At 45.6% G+C, this 7,500-nt stretch overlaps 2 non-coding genes across 2 annotated transcripts in view; both read right to left on the reverse strand.

Moving 5' to 3' along the window:
- The window catches only part of LOC128435064 (5S ribosomal RNA), a 119-nt gene extending 67 nt beyond the window's left edge, over nt 1-52 (reverse strand). Inside the window, exon 1 of the ribosomal RNA XR_008337731.1 lies at nt 1-52. This exon is cut by the window's left edge and continues 67 nt beyond it. This is a non-coding gene — a ribosomal RNA (5S ribosomal RNA).
- A 61-nt stretch (nt 53-113) lies between these two features.
- LOC128433285 (5S ribosomal RNA) lies at nt 114-232 on the reverse strand. Its single transcript, XR_008336007.1, has one exon. It is a non-coding gene; the product is annotated as a 5S ribosomal RNA (ribosomal RNA).
- Between the last annotated feature and the right edge of the window lie 7,268 nt (nt 233-7,500).

Genomic DNA, 7,500 nt, shown 5'->3' on the forward strand with positions numbered 1-7,500 from the left:
GCTTCCGAGATCAGACGAGATCGGGCGTATTCAGGTTGGTGTGGCCGTACGCGAATGAAGCCACCCACTGAGCCGTATTTATACATGTAAATACGTCAGGCAAAAGTGGAAAAAGCTTACAGCACCTGGTATTCCCAGGCAGTCTCCCATCCAAGTACTAACCAGGCCCGACCCTGCTTAGCTTCCGAGATCAGACGAGATCGGGCGTATTCAGGTTGGTGTGGCCGTACGCGAATGAAGCCACTGTTGGGCCAGAGCCCAGCGGGGGGCCGCCAGACACTGGAGCCGAGAGGAACAAAGGGTTGTTAAACTTTGGGCGGGAAAACATCCTCCTGCAGGCTCAAGAATCTCCCCCTGGTGGTGGAAAAATGTCCTGGGGTTTGCCTTGGAACCCCGCTGATTTCCAAGCCCCGCCCACTCAGATCCATTTCTGACACTCAATTGGCTTAAAGCCAGCATCATCCTATGACCAACTCCTCAAGGAGGAGGACCTCTCAGGTAGAACAAAACCACTGTGACCCCAAACATCGCTGCCATTTTTACCCTGCTCTGAAGACAACACCAGGCCCCCTTCGGGGCCTCCCAGCTGATTTAGATGTAAAAGGGGGCAACCAGAGTTCTTTTCTTTCATTTCTTTCATTGTCTTTTATCTCAGTCGACGTTTTTATTTTCAAAAGGACTTTTGCTCTTTTAACTTGAAAAGACCAAACAGGAAATTGCACACGGAACAATCTCAGACTCAGTTCCATTTTCCCCACGGACTTTAGTTTCTTTTTCCCAACGATCTACAAACGGCTTCCACAGCCGTCCCCTGCAGAAGCACGAGATTCATTCCGCTGAGGAGCACGAGCTCCACATCCCTGAAGAAGAAGGACGACGTTCATCCCATCGAAGCAGCACGAGCAAATCCGCTGTTTGTCCGGTCCAGCGGCCGAAGACCGCTTGAGAGACCACGTGATTCACTGGCCCGACGCGCACGCACACCGCGAGGGTGGTACAGTAAGAGGCTTTATTGTCTGGGCAGATGTTAATATAATACGTAGCGTATTGTTTTAATAATTGAACGTATTTGTTTTGTATGAGACCGCCGAGTCTCTAATGTTTAGCGGCGACTCGCCACTTCCGGTTTCCGGTTACGGCCTTGTGCCACAGTTTTTAAGCGCCGTGAGCAGCGTCTCCAGCTCATTGTGACCGTTTGAACAACTTTAAAGAGACTTTACCGGTCAAACCTCAGCACACAACGCCACTTGGGTGCTGAGTGGTAAAGTAAATGTAATTTGTCTCTGACGGTGCTTTTAAGAGCTTTGCTCCCTCCTTGTATTCTCTCTCTCTCTCTCTCCTTCTAAACCGACCTATATACACATCCGATCTGTATTTAGAATACAGTTCATGTAACATAGTTAAATCTATATTCAGAGAGGCCGGACACATCTGGAAGCCATGCGGCCGAACGCCAAAGCAGAGACAAAGAATTCTCTTTGTCTGAAAATCCCTTTGTGTAATTCATGTGACGACCACCAGTGTGAGCTCCGGCCACATGGTGTCATTAACATAGACTCCATTTTGGATAACGCAAGTTAACCACCATTTTGAATCTATTATTGCCACACCTCCTCTCTCCCTCTTCTCCCATTCTGGCTCTAAATTCATAACGGCTCCGCCATCTTGTTTTGTAGTCAATCCGCCATTTTGAGAGTTTTTAGGCCTTGATTCCACGAATCATGATCGGCCGCCATCTTAGATGTGACGTCACCAAGTGACTGCGTCATCGCCACGCCCCCCCTTCTTTTTCTCTCTCTCTCTCGCTCTCTCACACACACACACACACACAGACACACCCACACAGACACACATTGATAGACACAGACAGATACACACACAGATACACATAGATGAATACATGTGTTTTTCTAAATTGTGATAAGCGGCTGCTGTTGTTATCTTTGAAATATGGGAGTTTGTTAAAATGATGAATCATTAAATAACACTAACTTTATTTCACATGCATACACATAGACATACACACACACACAGAGAGACACTTTGACACAGACACACACACACATACACATAGACAGACATACATAGGTAGACCGCCGGTTTTACATGTATTTTCTGAATTGTGATAAGTGCTGCTGCTGTTGTTATCTTTGAAATATGGGAGTTTGTTAAAATGATGAATCATTGAATAACATTATAACTTTATTTCCCCTTTTTAATAAATGCTTTTGTAATTAAAGTATCTGTAGTCTGTGATTATTTGTGCATATGTATGTGATTGCAGCTGGATTATGATTGCCTGTGCTCGAACTTAGTAGCCTTCACTGTTAATTAAATAATTATTAATATTAAATATTGAGATTATTGATTTGACATTTATCATTATGAGACTGATATTTATAGATTGTATCGTTGGTCCCTGTAACCAGGGTGGTGCCCCGCAACAATAAGCAATGATTACAGATTTGTATTATTCTTAATTGATAATTTTATTGTTTTCATTAATTATTTTAACTATTATTAATGGATAACCGTATCATTTCTAATTAAATGTGTTACATTTCTTAATTAATAGCTTTATCATTTTTGATTATTTTTAAGAAATAATTGTTATTTTAATAATCATATTTCATGATTATTAATAATTAGCCAACGTCAATTCTACTCCTACTATTGCACAACATAAATGGTGCCCCGTGTGAGGGATTCTAACTCCAGCTGTATCATAATACTGTACAATAATCCAGATTCATTTTCCCCCAGAAATTAATTTTTGAAGAAAAAGATATTAATTAATTTTTTTTTTCTCCTTCCAAAACTTTTTTTTTTATCCCTCACAACATAAATGGATCCCCGTGTGAGGGCGGAACGCTTCACGCATGCAACATAAATGGTGCCGCTGCTTGAGGCTATCTAACTCCAGCTGTATCATAATACTGTGTACAATGATCCAGAAATAATTTTGAAAATTATTTCTCTGCAAATAATTTTTTTTTTAATTTCTAAATTCCCCTGCACCTTTGCAACACAGGTACACTCGTGCCGTTGCGTATCTGTGGTTGGCTGCAGAGTGCAATCGGTGGTTGTGTATTCGCGATGCACAATATTTATGATTAATCTCTTAAAGAGAAAAATAATTTTGGAAATTTATTTCTCTTTGAATTTTTTATTTGTAAATCCCTTTGCACCTGTGCCAAGCAGGTATACTATTGCCTTGTGTATCCGTGGTTGGATTCTTATTGCATATTAGTGGTTGTGTCATCTCCATGCACAATAATTATAATTAATTTTCTTAAGAGAAAAATAATTTTGGAAATTTATTTCTCTTTTTGAATTTTCTTTATTCTTAATTCCCTTTGCTAAGCAGGCGTTGTGTATAGCTATGGTTGGTTGCTGACTACGTTTCAGTAGGTTAGTCATATTTTTATAGGAGATTTTCTGCATGCTTTTTAATTTTAAGGAAACAAACTAGATTTGAGAGACTAGTTTTGTTGAGACTTGTTTGTTAACCAACTAGGTCTTAAGGATTGAGCCATCGAGCTATCCTACATAGCGCTACTATATAGACACAGAGTGAAGCTCACCTGTGCATCTTGTGTAGTGTTTATTAAATTTTTATCCGCTTTTAACCTAAGCAAGCTTGAGCGGCCCACCAGGCTCTTTTCGCACTCAGAAGATGAGTAGCATGGACCACACTGGGGCAGGGCTCCCTCAAGGCCAGACGACCTGTCAGAGACAGTCGCCAGTCTGAGCAATTTTTATAGAAATGCTATAATTGAGTTTTTGTCCGCTTTTATCTAAGCAAGCTTGAGCAGTCCACCAGGTGCCTTTTCGCACTCAGAAGATGAGTAGCATGTAACAACATGGGGCAACTGCTCCCTCAGGACCAGACGTCCTATAAGAGACTGTAGCAGTCTGATAAATTTTTCTAATGATGCGGTGAGTGAGTTGAGTGAGTATGATTTAAGTACCTGCGATCGTAAGATTAAAGAACTGTCCATTCACCTGATCAACCCCACTGGCCCGCATCCAAAAATACCCCATGCTCTGGGTCAACTGACACTCCCCTACCAGCAGAGAGCCGAGCTGCAGGCCCAAGAACATGCGAAGGAGCTCCAGGCCATGCAAGCAGCATGTCGAGCGGAGCAGGAGAAAAACTCCCACCTGCGGCATATCATCGAGACCCGCACAGAACAGGACCAGGCGGTGCAGGAGCACGAAGCTCTGCACGCGAAGGTCAAAGGTCAGCAGAAAGGGGGGCACAGTCAAACAGAGCTGCCCCCCCCTCGAGCTGATATCCCTGATGACAGGGCCAGGAGCTGACGTCATTCCCGGTGGAGCCAGCGGAACAGAGACACTGGGAGAAAAGCTGCGAGCACAGCTACGCAACCCTCTTGCAGAGGAAGCTTTGCTCTGGAGAGCCAGACACACCCAGCAGTCGACCGCTCCAACCCCCTCAACACCAAAGGGGGGGCCGGACTCAACCCCTAGACGTGCAGTGACCTGGGACCGCTATGAGGCACTCCAAATGCCTTTCCAGCGGACACACAGCATCCACTCCAGCCAGAAGGAACACATCCTGCACGGAGCCATGCTGACCCACACCACAACGACGGAAGGAATCCGTCCTGGAGGGCTGAAGGAGATTTCCCAGTCTGCCACTCAGGCAGGGGCGCACCATGACTCACGGTCGCGTCCTGGATGGTCCTCCACTCCCGGTGCAAGAGACGGTGGCCACAAAGATGAATACTGTGGCACACACAATTCAGAAGACCCTGATGACTCAGCACCCCCTCAAAGAGAGGAAATCTGCACCCGGCAGCTAGAGCCCCTTAAAAAAGACATTTATCGCTTCGACCCAGACAACCGAGGGTTCAACGAAGACGACACCGTGGTTCTGGCAGTTCAAATCCAACTAAATGTGGACCCGGCGCTGGAAGAGGACAACTTTCCCCACGCCAAGATGAACCCCAGCAAAGAGAACCAGGAACAGCGACCCTTCCAACAGGGCGCCCCACAAAACCAAGGGGGTGAGGATTTCAACCAGCCCCACAAACAGTTTCGACCTCAGCACCTGAATCCCTCTCAACAGAGGAGTAGGGGCTGGAACAGACGGAAACCCTATCAGTACCAGGAGTATAGATGTGGTGACCGAAATCCAACACATGGGATGCATCCTGGGACAGAGGAGTAAATACGGAGACGTGTGGATGAAGCAATGAGAGACATTGTGCCACGTGTTCCTCCAGGCTCCACTGAGAGACCAGACACTTAACCCCGTTGGCGAAACTAGGAGCAGACGCCCTCCTTCTCCACTCCCAAAGATGACTTCAATGACGGGGAAGGACCAAGGCGCTGCCAGAAACCCCCTCTCACCTCCACATCTGAAAAGGGGGGGAAGAAATCCCAACTTTAAAACAAAAAAAAAAACCGCTCAAACCACTCACTCCATCAATAGCTGCATGCTTTAGACCCTCTGTCAGTAAATTGTATAACGTAGTTCAGGTAGTGAACCTCCTTAGACCTCGTTGAGGATTTTGAAGTCGTTACCACTACGGTTGTGCAGCCCTCACGGGTACACTTGGCAATTCAGTCTTGGCAGTGAAATTCCAATATCTGTAGATCTGAAAACCTAGAAATAGGATTTATCATAAATTCACAGATTAGCGAACAACAGAACGTGACTCGCCGTTCTAAATGTTTTGGTTTGACAGGATAACACACATGTTTACCTCAAAACACCAGCACCCACTCAAACATTTTCTTCTGTTCGTGTTTCCACTTTTCTTTCATTTCACTCTTCACCGAAATTCATTGGTATTTTAACAATAACTGCCGATAAGCATTATGTGAAATTGAAAGTGTGTGCCGTGTTTTAGAATATATGTTATTTAGCCTGTCTGCCCAGACAATTACCTCTCTCTGTTTAGACTCATGCCTCGAAGACATTTATGCCTCTCTGCCTCATAATGAACTAACTTTCACTGCTTCAACTCCACTCAAGGATTACCTCTCATGGATTATCACTGGACTCTCGACCATAGTTTGCCCTGGAGACCGGGGTCACAGCCCACTCTCCAGACCAAAAGGGGGACTGTTGGGCCAGAGCCCAGCGGGGGGCCGCCAGACACTGGAGCCGAGAGGAACAAAGGGTTGTTAAACTTTGGGCGGGAAAACATCCTCCTGCAGGCTCAAGAATCTCCCCCTGGTGGTGGAAAAATGTCCTGGGGTTTGCCTTGGAACCCCGCTGATTTCCAAGCCCCGCCCACTCAGATCCATTTCTGACACTCAATTGGCTTAAAGCCAGCATCATCCTATGACCAACTCCTCAAGGAGGAGGACCTCTCAGGTAGAACAAAACCACTGAGACCCCAAACATCGCTGCCATTTTTACCCTGCTCTGAAGACAACACCAGGCCCCCTTCGGGGCCTCCCAGCTGATTTAGATGTAAAAGGGGGCAACCAGAGTTCTTTTCTTTCATTTCTTTCATTGTCTTTTATCTCAGTCGACGTTTTTATTTTCAAAAGGACTTTTGCTCTTTTAACTTGAAAAGACCAAACAGGAAATTGCACACGGAACAATCTCAGACTCAGTTCCATTTTCCCCACGGACTTTAGTTTCTTTTTCCCAACGATCTACAAACGGCTTCCACAGCCGTCCCCTGCAGAAGCGCGAGATTCATTCCGCTGAGGAGCACGAGCTCCACATCCCTGAAGAAGAAGGACGACGTTCATCCCATCGAAGCAGCACGAGCAAATCCGCTGTTTGTCCGGTCCAGCGGCCGAAGACCGCTTGAGAGACCACGTGATTCACTGGCCCGACGCGCACGCACACCGCGAGGGTGGTACAGTAAGAGGCTTTATTGTCTGGGCAGATGTTAATATAATACGTAGCGTATTGTTTTAATAATTGAACGTATTTGTTTTGTATGAGACCGCCGAGTCTCTAATGTTTAGCGGCGACTCGCCACTTCCGGTTTCCGGTTACGGCCTTGTGCCACAGTTTTTAAGCGCCGTGAGCAGCGTCTCCAGCTCATTGTGACCGTTTGAACAACTTTAAAGAGACTTTACCGGTCAAACCTCAGCACACAACGCCACTTGGGTGCTGAGTGGTAAAGTAAATGTAATTTGTCTCTGACGGTGCTTTTAAGAGCTTTGCTCCCTCCTTGTATTCTCTCTCTCTCTCTCTCCTTCTAAACCGACCTATATACACATCCGATCTGTATTTAGAATACAGTTCATGTAACATAGTTAAATCTATATTCAGAGAGGCTGGACACATCTGGAAGCCATGCGGCCGAACGCCAAAGCAGAGACAAAGAATTCTCTTTGTCTGAAAATCCCTTTGTGTAATTCATGTGACGACCACCAGTGTGAGCTCCGGCCACATGGTGTCATTAACATAGACTCCATTTTGGATAACGCAAGTTAACCACCATTTTGAATCTATTATTGCCACACCTCCTCTCTCCCTCTTCTCCCATTCTGGCTCTAAATTCA

The sequence above is a fragment of the Pleuronectes platessa genome, chromosome 24 (assembly GCF_947347685.1).
Source record: "Pleuronectes platessa chromosome 24, fPlePla1.1, whole genome shotgun sequence".
In the NCBI taxonomy this organism is placed as follows: domain Eukaryota; kingdom Metazoa; phylum Chordata; class Actinopteri; order Pleuronectiformes; family Pleuronectidae; genus Pleuronectes; species Pleuronectes platessa.